Here is a 16,651-nt window from a genome sequence, read left to right on the forward strand (position 1 = left end):
ACAACATACTGATTACATTTCAATACCGTGTTTTGTAAGTACACAACACAATTACATCTGCATGCTATCATGGGTATACTTACAGTGCTAGCATGATGATGTTTTGCAGGTTGTTGTTTTTTTTTTAATCAATGGAATAAGTAGTTAACACTCAGTACAAATGAGGCTGTTAGGATTTTTATTAGTTTTGCTGGAATTTTATTATCAACCACAGTATTGGACAAATCTCAATTTTGCCCTGATGGAGCAGGAGCACACTACTTCCCACATCAACAAGGGACTTTGGAAATGGATGTAAATTGTATTTATAATTGCAAATATAAATGTCACTCCCAGTGTTTCTTGGTTGCTTTATTAATGTGGAAATCAGTAACAGCTGGTGACCCATAAAATGACAGAGTACAGATGGAAATTCAACCCACAGCTTCATGTTATTTTACACAAGTTGGCTACTTATCTCTTCTTTAGCATGTTAAGTGCAAAATAAAGCAATAAATCAACCGCACTGATGATTTAAAACAACAAAAAATGCTAATCTTAAAGCAATCAGATTAACTAGGGCTGGGAAATTAATAGAAAATGAATCAAAACCGACATTCAGAACCTCTAACCGACGTAATCTTGCCCATGTCGATTCTTATGATTATTTTCAGGGCAGAGTCCAATCCGTGACATGGAAGCAATGTCAGTCGTTTGGACACATTTTGTCTTTAGGGAAGACGACACAAAACAAAAATAAGTCAAATGTAAACACTGAGGAAAAACTGATTGCAAGGAATGCAAGTTAATTATTTTCTACTGTTTTAGATAAGTTAATTTCTACTTTAAAACTAAAATGTGTCATTTTCATTTCAAGCGATGGTTTGATTTCAGTTCTATATATTCAATAAATAACCACAAAATAATTAATCAGATATGAACTCTGTCATTAGAAAAAATATCCCAGCTTTAATAGTTGTGCATATTTACAAAATAGACCATGTCAGTGAACTATGAGGGCAAAAAAACAAAAATCCAATAATCGTTCATTAATTTAATCAAGGTAAAATGTTCAATTAATCGTGATATTGATTTGAGGTCGTATCGCCGAGCCCTGAGATTAACTATACATGATGAACAAAATGTCAAGGTGTGAAACTGTAATAAAAAGAAGGCAAAGTATGCGTACACAGGGTGATTGTTTAATGCTGGTTTTGAGTTCCATGGGGGTCAGGGCTATGCATGCAGAGCAGATCTGCCCTCTCTGCATCGTCCTGCTGCTGCTTTGACCCTTTTCCAATTCCACTCTCACCATTACATGTATTTGTTCAAAACAGCATTTAGAAAAAGGGTTCCACACTAAAGATTCAATGTTAGTTGCACGTTAGACAGACATTTTAATCAAAGAAGGATGAATCATTTTGTAAGAAAGCACAACAAACATCAGCAAAGGGATAAACTGTCCCGTTTTGTCTGCAGGGGTCACCAAAATCACGACAGTCAAAAGTTCCTCACAGGAGCTTTAAGTCTAAGTGTGTCTGCCTTGCAGGTGAAATTAAAAAAATCAATAATCAGAGTTTCAGAAATTCATTTTTTCCATAGAAGTAAGAAACAAATATTAAACATCAAATATTAAATAGTGATTAAATATCAAATATCAATTATATTCACATTGGTAATTCTTTATTTCAAATTATTACTTTTTAATATTTCATCCCCCTCTTTTCTTTGGAAATCCTCCTATATGATAAGAAAGTCTGAAGATTTGTTTACTGAGGGTTTCAATTGATCATCCTGTGATGTGGTTTAAAGGAAGACTTTTTGATCTAGCAGATGTCGCCCTTGAGCACCAGCATGAAACCAAAACAACTCACGCTGCATTGTTGTGTTAGCATGCTAATGCTAGCCATCTTTATTATGCTCGTATCTTCACACTGCATGTAAATTTACACGAAATGACCTAGAAACACAGTTAAGCAGCGAGTACAGTATGTTATTCTTCTTTTCTCTAGTCCCTCAATTAAACAACTTTCATACACAAGGGGATGAGTCGGCCGGCTGTCCGGGCGATGTAAACAAAGTGTAGCTAGGGCTCGGAAAGCTGGGAAAGCATCACAGACAGTGCGACTCGGGTGTTACACTCATTGTAGACAGTCATGACTCACAGAGTGATTTTCAGAGAATATACTTGATTTCTATTATATTTAAGTGTGAAAAATCAAATATTCTTCCTTTAAAGGTTCATGCAGCATTTTGGGCAAACAATTATCATTTTAAATTTATGTTGAACATTTATAAACATAAAGGTTTGCATCCTTAAACCCCAATGTTTGTAAAGTAAGAAAAATTGAGAGAGCTCAACGTAATCCTTCACTAAAGAGTGCACCTCCAGTTGGCCATCTGTTGCTGTAACAATTTAAACCATGTGATCTAAAAGTTCTTGAAAATTAATTTCACTCTCCATGTTAAAGCTTCAAGGATTATTGATGGATTCAAAAAAGCTGTTCACATAAAAAGGTTATCAAAAAGGAAAACCGAAATGTAGGCCTGTAGATTGTAGTTGTGTTTTCAGTGTGGCTCACACTTAACTTGAGACATCCTCTTCCTGACGATATACTTTCACTGGACACGACTGAAACCAACACATCAGCATTCAAACATCTGGTGTGCGACTTTGAATGCAGTCACTACGCCTCCCCTCTGTGCATTCAATTAAACTCAAGCTGTGCGTGGAAATTCTAATTCTTCTCTTGCCATCCTCCAGATGCATCTCACTCTGCATTTGATCTGTCCCACCCTGCTGGGAATCCTGATCCTCTCCTTCATTTGTATTGCAGTGTATGATATCTTGGCAGTAACATTCATCTATAAATAATTCCTTTCAATCAGACTTTCAACTTTGGTATTTGCAGGAGCCTTAACCTTGTGTTTAAAGTCTGACTGTTTCTCTGTATGGTCTTTTCCCTCTGAAAAGCTGGAAAATTGACTCTGATGTTTTGATCTGAAAGAGTATCCTTTACTGGAATGAATCTGGAGCTTTACTGTAAGAACGATTCATCTTAATCAAAGCAAAACAGTCAGAGCACACATGGCTACGTCTACACAATACCTAATTGATGAAAACCTAATGAGACTTGATTATCACAAGCTACGGTGGCTGACAAAAATCCACCATGGCAAGGACTGTCTCAGGAAATTGTTGCAGCTATACGAGTGCTTATAAAGTCCCCTTTGGAATTTATCGTTTTTGATTTTCCGGTTGGGGTAGCACCAGTTACGCAGGCCAGCTGTCCGTTCAATGAGCAACCACATTTTGTCCAGAGAGACCACCAACTGTGAGTCATCTTCAAACTTAAGAGCAAATAAATAAATAAAAAAAACCTTCCCACAGCTATCTAATGTTCTGTGAGGTGTGAGAAAGTTTGGCTGATGTCTGGCTGAGATAGCCAACCTTAAAGTGGGAGTTTGTAGATGTGTGCATGTGTGTGTGAGTGTGTGTGTGCATATGTCTGTTTGTGTATGGTCCTGCTGGTACTCAGTATGTCCCATCAACGCTAACATAGACAGACTGTCCAATGTCTGACTAATAACTGGAGCTGCTCTCTCTCTCTGATGTGGCACTGTGTGTATTTGTGTGTGCCTCTACTTATAACACACAGACAGGTTGCCTTTTAATAGTAACAATCCAGGTGTATATTTTCACCCACCTGTTTTGTGGAGTAACATTGTTCTTCTCAGCAGTGGGCCCTTCACAGCTGCTTAAGTGCATGCTTTAGACTAACAATTTCCATTAGGTAGAATTATAGACAATAATAGACTCCTAGTTGAGGGGGGAGCATGACAAAATAGTGAACTAGTGACATCATGTGTGACATTAAGAAGAACAACAGTATAAGAGACACACACACATACACACAAAAAGAAAAACAGTGAGACAGTGGACATGTAGGATAACTGTAACAAAGGTAATGAATGGATGCTATGAGATACTTTGGAGAACAATGAATACATAAATGAATAAATAAACAAACAAATAATGTCTCTTTTACTAACCCAAAAAATACAAAGAAAATGCAGCAAGGCCCCCAAAAAATAAAGATGAACATTAACTCAGGTGCTTCGGTCAGCTTTAGAGATATATATCCATCTCTCATACCAAATATTTAACACTACGTTATATGCATACATACATAATGATGTTGTTGTACACGGCTTTACAGGCTAGCACAGCATCTCTCTCCACCACAGTGCAGCAGGTTGGCTAGATTTCCTGTTTTAAACTAAGATCAGATAAGTGATTTGTACTTTGTTTTGCTCATACATATCCTGATTGTGTCAGGATTTTGTACACAGTTAAATGTTTTTGCTGGTGAAACTTTACGGTTTTCAAGTCTTTTCCATATTGGCTGTGCAGTTTTTTTTCTTTCTTCCTTTTGAATCATTACATGACTGTCTAGTATTGATGCCTGTTCCAAATAAAGACAGGGTAATTTAAAAGTTTGGGCTATTATTAATTGAAGTTCTATGGTAAATAATTAAATATTTTGGCATCAATAAAACCGTAAGAGACTGGTATCTTAATCAATCTGTCACGGTTCTGTTTTATTTTGCCTATTTGTTTATTTTATAAACGCATACATAGACCACGTTTGTGTGCAAGCTCGAACAAAATATTTCGGAAGCCAAAAAGATAAGGCATATTCTATCGAGCAAAGTACATAGGCTACATTTAAAATAAAAAAAAAGTCTATGTTAACATGATCCTTAAAACATCATATTGTTATTTTATTGACCTATTCAAATGTTTGTGGTAGCCTACTTTGTGACTCCTGGCTGTGCAATTATTTCATCACATAGAACTAAAACGCGGTTTAGTCAATTATAAAATTAAAAACACTGCACGGTGCGCCATCACTCGGTGTTGTGACACACATAGCCTATCTATCTCTTTGACTGGGAGAGAGAGAGAGAGAGAGAGAGAGAGCGAGAGAGAGCGAGAAAGGGGAAGGGGGTGGGAGGAAAGTTGGAGAGGAGGGCTGTGCGCAAGGTCGGTGCCAATAGGCGCTGCGCTGTCTAATTAAACCCCCACCACGTAATCCCAACGAAACCATCCCCCCCCGTTTAAATCCACTCCAGCGGCGCTCTACACTTAAACACACCGTCCTCCTCCACTATCCCGTCCCGGCCTGGCCTCAGAAGAAGAAGAAGAAGAAGAAGGAGAAGAAGAAGAAGAAGAAGAAGAAACGTCAGCATCAGCAGCAGCAGCAGCAGCAGCCCCGCACCGCACCGCAGCACCATCACTGCTGCTTCTCGCCTGCACGGTAACATGGTATACAGGGCTCGGCTGTTGTAGCCAAGGGCCACTTAATCAGTCACTCAGCTAGTCCGGTGTTTGTGTTTGGATGTGTGTGCAGTAAGAGGCAGACGCAGCAGCAGCAGCAGCAGCAGCAGCAGGCCAGTAAGCGGACGGAGATCGGTCCTACACCGCTGTTCATCACGAGCACGGGGAGGAAGGAGTCCGGAGCAAAGCGAGCATCCCGCATCTCTACCCCGGCTGTCCTGAACAACAGCCCCCCGCTGAACTGGAACTGAGATACTCATCCACTCCACGGACACAGTCGCGGATTAATAGGGTAAGGAAGTGGGGTCGAAATTCGTTTGTTGAGCAGATGTTAAAGCTGCTTCAAATTTTCATTATTCTACATTAATCGCTGTTGTGGGGGGGGGGAGAAAAGAAATCGGCTTCTGGAAAGGCGACGCAGACGCTTTTGTTTACCCGCAAGAACGGGGGATATATATCTCGGCTGTGTGGTGGCAATAAAACAACATTGTGTGACCTGAAACATTCCCCTGCTGCCGTCTGCAGTTTGTGTAATTGACTCAAGACAAATGTTTCTTCGTTTTGTAGCCCACATTTCACTATGGTTGGAGTCTACTCTTCCAAGTAAGGGAAGGGAAGAGCTTTTGGTGGGCTACAACTCATATGTTGATGGCGGTGTCATCCTGCCATTTTTTTTTTTTTTATGAATGATCTTAACGCGGGACAAGGCAGAAAGAGAGAGAGAGAGAGAGAGAGAGAGAGGGGATGCTTCATGGTGGGTGCTCTGGATCCTTCAGCCTCTCCTCCTCCTGTCTGACAGCCATGAGGTGTTACTCTCGTCCTTACTGTATGACGCTGAGAATGATGAGTAAAATAAGAGACACATTTTATCCTCTTGACTGCAGCCCTCTTGAAACTTGTTTTGGCTGTAATAGCCCATACTGCCAAGACTTTACACACAGACAGTCTCTGTACAAAAAAAAATGACACTAATTAACAATTAGGCTACTTTCATCCTCTTCACTAGCTGTTGAGCTGTGTAGCCTATTTCATCTCTCTAGTAGTTATATTTTAATGGGATATGACCTTCTTATGATGTCTTTGCATTTGCATGTCTTTTAAATGACAGAAAATTAGCATACCACAACATCAACTGATCTGAGGCGTGACATTCTTCCTCAAAGTGACGAAGGAGTCTCAGGTAGAGGATGTCTAAATTATTTGCGGGAAGGTTGAAAGCAGCCTCTCTTGAAACAGCTTGCGTGTTTTTTGTTGTGCTCAATTATCCACTGGCATCTTGAAGCTGCATGGGCGTCATGTGTTTCACGAAACATTTGATTCATTATTTTATCTGCAAATTGACAAAAGTGCTGCGTACTCTGTATTTTTTTAATCTATTTTTAATTTTATTTTATCTATTTTACCTTATTTTACCTTATTTTGGTTGTATTGCACCGTGGGACGGAGACAAACGCAGTTTCGATTCCACTGTATGTCTGGCATATTTTGGAATTGACAATGAAGTTGACTTTGACTTTGATTTCCGCTCAGAGGGTGGTATAACATGCCACCGATTATCACCTGCCACTTAAAGGTGTAAAGACCTCTGGCTCTTCTCCTTGAAATAGCCTGTTTTGTGCCTTATTCAGGCTCAGGCCGCGCTATGCTACATTGGTATGATACATTACTTTTCTTACCTTAATACCTCAGCTGTTGCATGCCATCAGTGTCTAATTCTTTCAGATTTAACTGGTTTCTGTCAGACATGGCATTGGATTAGGGAAATATGAAGATCCACCCTGCAGTCGCACAACAGTTATAGGGTTAAAAGCCACCGTGTTATTGAGCAGTTTTCATTTACGGCAGCTAATAGTGAAAGGAATAATGACAGGTTTGATTATGTGGCTGCCATTGAGTCTGAACCCGGGGTTAATGGGAGCGTGAGGCAGGATGAGGACACGGCCCTGATTAATACGTTTGTATTTGGGGATCGCGTCCTGAAGAAACCTGCTCAACTCAATTTGCTTGGGCTGAGAAATGGGCAGAACTCTGCAGCTGATGTTTAGCTGAGTAGAGGCAGCATTTAGCCCGCATGTGCTAACGCTAGTCTAGTTGTTACATAAGAAGATAAATGTGTGCCGGAGCAGTACTAGCTCAGTCTCTCAGGCTCATAAGCGCACTCCCCGGCACACACACTCACAAGATGTATAAAGGTTGTAACCCTGAGGCGTAAAGCACGTAAAAATGATCGATGTGGTAGTTAAGGTGTGTTTGAAGAGGCAGGTGATTTGCAGTGCAGAGAGAGAAGGAAGTGGTTTCATTATCACCACTCACTTTGTGTAAAGCCTCTTTCATGCACGTCTCTGCTGTGTTCAGTGTACTTCTTCCTGTAGCCTATACTGCAGCCTCTCACATGGGACAGTCAAGTGTTGCTTCATATAGTCGACCTTGCTCTTATGTGACACTAGAAATTCCCAACAAGATGCCCCTGGCTTCATGTGTGCATGGAATACGTAAGCATGTGGTCTGAGAGTCACTTTGAATCGAGGTTTCTGTTCCACCACATGAGCTCGGGTCAGCACTGGATCATGGGATAGACAGGCTCAGCCTCTTGAAGCTCTGTCTTTGTTTAAGGGACACAAGGGAAGCATTTAATTTCTCCTGATGTGAGGAGACCTTGGTGGACCTGGAGAGTGTTTCGGCACTCGCCTCGGGTTAGCTTCTCCCCCACAGGACCGGTGTTTGTACATCTTAAGGCAGCATGATGTATGTGGACGGCAAGTGAAAATGTCTTGGAGGACAACTCCAAGATTTTTGTGAAAAATAACAACAAGAACAACAAGGAGATAGATCAGTGTAATAAGGCTCTGTGGACCGGTTGTATATGACAGGAGTAGGAAGAAAAGGGTTCTGTTTTAAGAGTTACCACACTATGTTTTGTTGTGTTACGGCCATTTATGTTGAAGTAGCATAAAGGTTGCAATTTCTATAATCAGTCTTCACATGCACCTCAAGGTAGAGCTTGTCTCATATCGCTTAACAAAAACACCTTTAAAAAGATTCTTTACATAGCTGTTTTGAGCTGTCTGTCGACTGTGCAAAGCTTGATTAAAAGCTCTGTTTCTGTTTTGGATTGTTGCCTGTTTAAAAGGACTCACACATCTTTCTGACTTGCTGTCCCTCATCTCTCCACTTTGTTAGAACCTCTAGACTCCAGCTGCAATGCTTACAGGACTGCAAACATTTGCCTGGCTGAGTAGCATCACACAGGATCCTTCCTTTGACCTGAAACTTTTGAGAATCAGAGGAGTCTTAAAGGAGCTTCTCTGATAACGGAAATCATGTTTTCATTCTGTATCAGCCGTTTCCATATTTGTCAGTATTTTCAATTGTAGGGGAGGTTGACGTGGCCTGCGTGGGTTGACAAGAGGTCTGTGTTTTCCATGCATGCTGTCGGCCCTATAATCAGGGAGGGGTCATAGCCCTTCCATCACAGACATCCAGTCTGATACGAACTGCAAGAAGGCTAGAAGAGTAGCTGCCTAGCGAAGGGTCCGTCAACCATTTGGAGCAAAATACCAGGGCTGATGTAACTATCATTCCATATGTGATGCTAGATGTAGCAGAGAGCACAGCCAGGGATCATTTTGGCCCTTTTTATGGAATGTATGATTTCACCAAAGAGCAATCTCGGAACTCATTGTCTCTCATCATCTGAGAGACCGGATATGACTCTGGAAACTGATCCCAATTCTTCAGTGATTCCTATGATACCAATCGTTAGTTTTAAACAACTTCTAGCCGGGACTTTCTGTTCCATGCAGCGTTTACATCCGCAGAACATCAGCATACACCCTGTGATTTCTTAGTCCATTAAAACCCCCTGGAGTAGCACCCATTCATCTGTTTTTCATGAGTCAACAGTAGATGATAGTCACACATGGGCTTCACTCTGGCTTATTCCAACCATTTGAGCCTGAAAAAGAAACCGATTTCTCGTGATTCACTGACAATTAACAGGTCTTGATTTCGCCGAAATAATTGATCAGCTTTCGAAATAACGTCAAGAAGACTTGTCGCTCAAGTTAAAATGTTTGCTCTACATATATGCGTTTTTTTTCTTTGGGACCATTTTTATTGGATAAGACAGCTGACGAGAGACAGGAACTCTTTAGGGGACAGATCTAGGGACGACATGTGGCAAATGGCAAAGGTCGGATTTGAACCCATTGCTACTGTTACGAGAACGAAAACCTCTGTACATGGGGCGCACAACATATGTTACCACTAGGCTTTCCAGTACTCTGATGTTTGATCTATATTTGATTGTTAGCTGCACTTTTATGCAGATATCTGTTTATGGAGACAAATGAATCAACGTCGGATTACCGACGATGACAGCCGATATGTATTTAGAGTCGATGGCGTTCTGCTAGCTTTTGGTTTCCCTACAGACTGTTTATCCTGCACACACAAAAGCCTGTTAATATGTAACTGTTCAATGCAGCTTGGGCTACTAACGCACAACAAATCAACAGCGCTTCCAATACTGATAATCCAGACCCCTGAGTACAGATTCTACTTTGTTATGTAGAATTTTTAAATAGAGATTAACCTACTGGTGAACAATTTTTGATTTCTGATGGTGACCACAACAGACCACACTAAATAATCTCAAATAGTATTTATATAACCACATGATACATTTTTCTTATGATTTACTTAATTTGAAATGCAACTAATTAGCTTTTACAAAAATTGGTTCTTAGACGCTTTAAACACTTAAAACATCTGATATTGAGCTCAAAAACATGATTTTTTTACATTCCTTGTTAGGAGGTATATCTCTAAGCAAAACACACTCATATGGAATTCTCCTCTTTGTCTTCTAATAGAGGAAACTTGTGAAGTAGGGGCAGGAGGGAACAGCAAAAAAGTACAAGTTAGACATAAAAACTTTTAAGGGGAGATTTTTTTTAGTAAGCAACAGTAATTCTGCTTCTTCCACTCCTGTCCTATCCTCTCCTCCACTCTTGCCATTAGTAGGCTGAAAGGGCAGCCAATTACTCCTCGAGCTCAGCATGTGGTTTGGCTAATGAAGTCACAGGGGAGAAAAGTGTGTAAAGGGGTGTCCATGTGTGTGTTCTTTAGCATGAAAGAGAAAACAGCTCTCCGCTGATACTGTGAGATAGAGACACCACGCTCGCTGCTCACGCTAACCTCTTCAGAGAACATATCTCACAGTGGACTGTTCCTCGCTGCTTCTGTCTCTTATCACTTCTCTCTCCGACCGCAAGAACATCTCTCTCATCCTTGCGCTTCTTGACATACTTTTTCCTTGCAACCCTGCCACTCGATCTTTAACACTCTTCGTGTTTATTGGTCAATTAGCTTTTCATTTTCTTTAATTTTCACTCTACATGTTGAAGCGTCAAGGTTTGAAGGTGGTTTAAAAAAATCAGTTTACAAAAAAAAAAAGGTTATCAAGAATGAAAGAAAATGTAGTATTTATGGAGGATAGTTTTGAGTTTGTCCTGTCTCTCTCTCTCACCGGCCCTTTCAAACGTCCCTTTAAGACGCTTCAGTTTCATTTGGGACTAAAAGTTGAATTAATCCTTTAGACTGAAAAGCTTTGCAGAAGCCATAACAAGGATTATGCCTGCTTTTATAGCTCTACCCTGAATCTTGAAGCCTCAGGGGGTTCTTCCTTGATTTAGATGCAACCTGCCGCGGCTCCCTTTGTTTGATCTCTACTTTGCTTTTCTAAGTCCATTGGTTCAATACTCCTTGTCTGGAGAAGGGGAACCTAGTTCATCCCTCTGTTGTCTGAGCTATATCCTTCAGTGATGGAGGTCTGGGGTTTTTTTCTGGGGATATAGATCTTTTTACAGCCATGTTTGGCTTGCATTTGTTCAGCCTTTAGGACTTAAGAGAATCAGCAAATATCCCATTTTGTTCCTCAACATTAACTTTGCAGATTTGGAACAAGACATTGTTATAAAACTCTTGATTTTGGAAAATCTAAATCAGATTCCCCCCTCCAAGAAAAAAAACTTGGACTGGATAACTGATGAATGACAGTTTAGATGAAAAACCATTAATTTCTCCAAAACAGAGATGAAGGCTTCTCCTATTCATTATTATTTATTTTTTTTAAAAAGATTTATAATTGGGGTTTTTAATGGAGAGATAGGATAGTGGATAGAGGTGGAAATCAGGGAGAGAGAGTCGGGAATGACATGTGGGAAAGGAGCCACAGGCAGGATTTGAACCTGGGCCGCCCGCCTGGAAGACTATAGCCTCCATACATGGCACCTACCGCTGCGCCACCAGCGCCCCCTATTCATTATCTTTGAATAATCACAAAAATCTTTTTCATTTAAAAATAGGCTATCAGGTGTATTTGACTGACTACTACCTACTACCAACTACCTCGAAGCACACTCTTGCACTCTTTGCACAACATGCTAAGACATTCATTCTGAACCCCGTCATTGGGCAGTAAAAAATAGTAAATGCAGTGCCCTCCTATTCAGTTGAAACTAGCTGTCGTAAACCATAAGCCAGGATGAAAGTAAAGATGTAGGAAAGTTATAAGCCAATGTGTACAGCTCCAACAGGAAAGATCGGCCTTTTCAATTGAAAACTGACATCACTGAGCAAAGAATCTTTATTAAAACAGCTCTTATCTTCAGAATTACATGTGCTTCTCCTGTCATCTTCGCTGCAAACTCCTCAACTAAGTCTTTGAAATCCATGCTCCATGGACAAAAGGAGCAAGAGAACTGATTGCAATTTGCTTTTCACAAATGACAGATGTAATATCAGTTTCCGCTACCTCGAAAAGCTAGCCAACTGTGCAGAAATCCCAAAACACAAAACACAAAACATGGTGTAATTAGTTCCAATGTAGTGCGCTAGCCATAGTTATAAACAGGAGGACCTCTGTGTTTCTTCTGACTATTGAAGGGACTAGAATTTGTTTCCAATCAGAATATCAATTTTGATGTTATATGTTACAAAAAGCAAGCTTTGTCTTTGTGAGTATTTCTGATATGTGGTCTAGAGTATAATGGTTTGAGTGGCTTGTGTTTTTTAGGCAGTGGTCTGTACTTTTCACTATTGGTGAAGTAGCTTGCATTTCTTATGATTTATCTAATTTGTTCATTGAATTAATTGATGTCTGGTAGTAGAAAGACAGTGCAGCCCTGATGTGGAATTATCAGCTCTTTCTTTTCTGCAGATATTTGTCACAGTTGTTTGTATTCTTTCGTGATGCAGAACATGTCCTCTGATGAACCCAACCTTATTTGAAGGATTGTAATCGCTTATCTATGAATAAGTCACATAAGCCCTGTCCACATAGGACCAGTAATAACTTGGGTCCAGTAATACCTTGGGACCTCTAGCAATGTGTAATAATTAGAGGGGCCTTTCTGTGAACCCAACTCCATGCCAATTTGCCATAATTCATAAGTTGCTAAATTAAAATTTCACCAAATACTTCCCTATTCTATCCAAACACATGTCGTGTCAGCTTAGTTGATGATGTAAGCCCTGTCATGTGGAGTCTGTGTGATTTCTTGCTCAATCTTTCAGAACTTTTTTTTTCTGCCTCTTTTGCGGTTGAGAAATAATGGAGGCTGCATTGGCATTTATAAATGAAAGGTTTGAGAGCATTTTAGAAGGCTCATCTTGCTACCCAGCCCAGAGATTGAAAAGCAGCAAGAGCAAGCTCAAAACACCGGAAGAGGGCATCTCGAAAGATGATGGGATGGATAATGGCAGCATATGATAGAAAAAGCTGTTTTTCTCTTTTATATGACTCAATATATAGAACAGATCAGTTATGTTGTGGTTGTGTATTAACAGTGATGTTAAGCGACACATGTTATGCAGACTCTTGACCTCACATCCAGGGGATGATACTGTTACATTTGAGGGAAACACAGTTTATCCTTAGCCTCAACATTACACTAAACACAGATATGGGGCTATCTTCAGAATTAAATTACTGGTAAAAGTAGTACACCTTTTTCTTTACTTCAGTCCTTTGCCTGCCTGTCCATTCATGTTGAGGTGCTGGACCTTTGTTATGGCTCCGTCTATGGGTGCCTATAGCTTAGACTACATCAGTTTAAAAATCACTGTAGATCTAAATAGATAGTCTTCTCCATAATCACAAACATGCACACACATACATGATATGAATATAATGGCACATCACATAGCCTACTGAAGACTTTCATTAAGAATATCGTTCACCGTCAGAGGATGCGCAACCACCTCATGTGACCTCACGAAACAATCGAGCTGGCAGTTAAATTTGCGATTATAATGCTTTTTGAAGAGAGGAAAAAACATTTTTAGAAAAGCTTGGGTGAAGAAATGGGCGTGGAGACACAAACAACAGGGATTGCATATGCATTCCAGTTGTCCAGCTCACCTGTGCCCGTTGTGTCTTGCTTGTCTCTTGTGGTTATTGAAGTCACAAACGACTTCCGCCAGACCCTTACATTACATAACCCTCAAGATTTTTAATCCTTAATATAAAACATGCTTCAATTCATGAATTGGGGCATCCCCAGCGGTCTCCGAGCAGATCAGGGTCGTCAAGATTGGATCTTTATGCGACTCACACTACAAGATAATCTGGGAAGATAATCGGTTCCAAGCAGCCTTGAGTCGGGAGCAACCCAACGATTGTTGGGAAGGGGGCAATCGGACCTCAAATGGGCCCGATCATCATGTAGACTTAGCCAAGCTTTACTCTAGCAAACATCTTTAGCCACCTCTGATCACACTTCTGTTCACGTAGTTCTGCCCACAAATTGTCTCTGGAAAAGAAAAAAATCTAAGATGTCAAGGTATGATCCAAGGAGTCCATTTCTGAAGAAGAACTGAAAGAAGAGGTTCTAGTCCCTATGGCACCAGTATTGAGGTATAGACTTTGAAGGGAATCCCTTCTGGTTTCAGTGGCCTTCACCTTTGAAATCTGGAGACGAAAATGCCAAAACGACCCTGTTCAATCCTGCTGTGATGCCAATGGAAGATAACAGCTCAGCAAACACTATAAGAAAATCAAGAAAATGAAGCCGATTTGGTACCTGATTCCCCCTTTCGGGCTAAGGGAGCAAAGTCCTGTGGTGGGAAGTGGGAGGTATTTTTAAGACTGCTGGAAGAACATCTTGGCTGCACCGATTTCAAATCCAGAACTAAAAAAAAAAGTTTATGATCTGATATCTTGTGTGAGGGGAACTCAGAAGACAGCCAAGAGCACACTTTGTGGATTTTCAAGTGGGAAAAGTAATAGCCAATTTGAAAACCAGCTGACAGAAGTGGGAAATACAAATGTACAACAAATCATTTTTTAACCACCTTCTGCTAGCGCTACATGTAACAGCCCCTGTTCATGTGATCTCCTGGACTTCATCCATAGTTTTTTGATCACCAATTCCTTCTGAATTTGTCCACCATGATTGTTTCCTTCAAAGACTGAGAGATTTATGGAGATTTCCAGTTTTGAAATTCTGGACTGTGGCTGTCAGTGAATGGAATCTGTTAATGTGTGGTGTTATGTTTTGGTCATATCGATGCTCTACACACTTTAGGAACAAGATAGTTAAATCTATCATTATGTGCCTTCATGTGAGGGGTCTCTCCGTTTTCAACAAGTTTTAAGATTTTAGTGTGGGCCAGGCTTTAGCAGATGAACTGTTTTCAACACCACAACCGTGCACATGTAGAGTTATCTTGTTTAACTATATTTTTGAACAGATTTTACAACTCCATGCTTCCTTGTTTGAGACAGTGAAATTATTCCTTCTGGCCTCCTCAGGCCTGACACACTTCAGCTCTTTTAATTGTCATTTACAAGACTTCTCCCTCTGCACCACACGCAGATCATTGCTGAGCAGTTTGTGAATCTGTTAGTTTGTGAGCAAATAAAAGTCTCTCCTGTTGAACATTAACGGTGTATTCGCACCAGGAAAGTCCTTTGGTTTGCTTTCTTTGCTCCGGACCAAATGCAATGTTTCTTTTTTGGTTTGTTGCGGTTCGTTTTCACATTGCACTTTTCGCAAGAGGCACAGAATTCGTAAACAAAACCACGTGTGCAAAGATCGTTCAGTCATTGGACAGAAAGGTCTGGGGCGGGGTAAAGCGGTAAACAGTCATGGAGACGTGTCTCCTCTGCCCCCCATGTTGAACCCACGACTCATTTTTAGCAAACAACAACACTGTGCTGCTAACCAAACAATTATCCCCATAATGCGCGTGGCAACGGGAGCCTGTTCCGTCCAAAAAGGCGTATGATTTGTAGAACTGGGTCGGACTGAGGTCCGATCGCTTTCTCATTTCAAAGGAACCATACCAGGGTTCGTTTGGAATCTAACCGAGACCACCTCTCTGGCTGGGTCTTGGTTCGGCTGTTTGGTGGGCACCCTAGCTCGATGGTTTGCATTCACACCTGCCCAAAAGATCCGCACCAGGGTTTTAGTTCGGTTCAAGCGAACTAAACAAGGTAGGTGTGAATACACCCTAAAGCTGCATTCCAGCAATAATTATACATGACAAAGTCGAACTGATTTGGCGTCAAGTGATAATAACTACACATCATTTACCTGTGTAAGTGTATTAATATGCATATTTATTGATTATGTGCACCTCTTTGAACTTAGTCATTGTTGGATTTATTTATATTTACTTTTATTGAGTGCAGTCTCTAAGCCAAATTGTACCACAGGGACATTGAAGATTTACTCTACTTGATGCTTGAGTAGATTGTGAGTAGTTTTTCAGGAGAATAACCAGCGGCTGTCTCTTGACAGAGTACTGTATATTGTCCCTGTCTTTTTTTTTTTTTTTTAATAGTTTTCAGAGTATTTTTCTGAAAGGGAGAGGAGCAGATGAAATGTTCTGGGTGAGAAATTATAACCTGTTTCATACCCTGACAGCATCAATTAAGATCAGCACCCTCCAACCCCCCACTCCAACAGTCTCGCAGCGCTCTCTGGGCAATAACAGAGGGCCAATCAGAAATAGAAAAATCGATCTGGCGCCGGCTGGCTTGGATGCATTTACAAGCAGCCGTAATGACTGCAGACTCATTTCTCTAGCTGCTGGTGCAATCATATAGCAACCTTTTTTTTTCTGTGGTGCTGTGAGCAAAAGAGCAGTGTTAGTCTGTTCAATTAAATGTGCCGTCGGCCTCTCAGGGCACAGCATGATACTCTTGTGTGTGTTCCGGCGAATGCTTTTTTTATTTGACACAGACAGGAGGTTGTTTGTGGAGCAACCTTTTACCTTATCTGATCAGGGATTGACTTGCACTCACTCTCCAAATAAGCCTTT

General features: G+C 40.6%; 1 protein-coding gene across 2 annotated transcripts in view; it reads left to right on the forward strand.

Annotated features, from left to right (window-relative positions):
- The first annotated feature begins 5,244 nt into the window (after positions 1–5,244).
- The window catches only part of LOC132991611 (hippocalcin-like protein 1), a 44,739-nt gene continuing 33,332 nt past the window's right edge, over positions 5,245–16,651 (forward strand). Inside the window, exons 1-2 of one of the 2 annotated variants that reach the window (XM_061060421.1) lie at positions 5,263–5,300; positions 5,394–5,612. The gene's annotated coding sequence lies outside the window, so the exon portion shown is untranslated. Of the gene's footprint in view, positions 5,613–16,651 lie in introns of both variants that reach the window. The other variant, XM_061060420.1, reaches the window with a different exon arrangement.

The sequence above is a fragment of the Labrus mixtus genome, chromosome 16 (assembly GCF_963584025.1).
Source record: "Labrus mixtus chromosome 16, fLabMix1.1, whole genome shotgun sequence".
Classification (NCBI taxonomy): domain Eukaryota; kingdom Metazoa; phylum Chordata; class Actinopteri; order Labriformes; family Labridae; genus Labrus; species Labrus mixtus.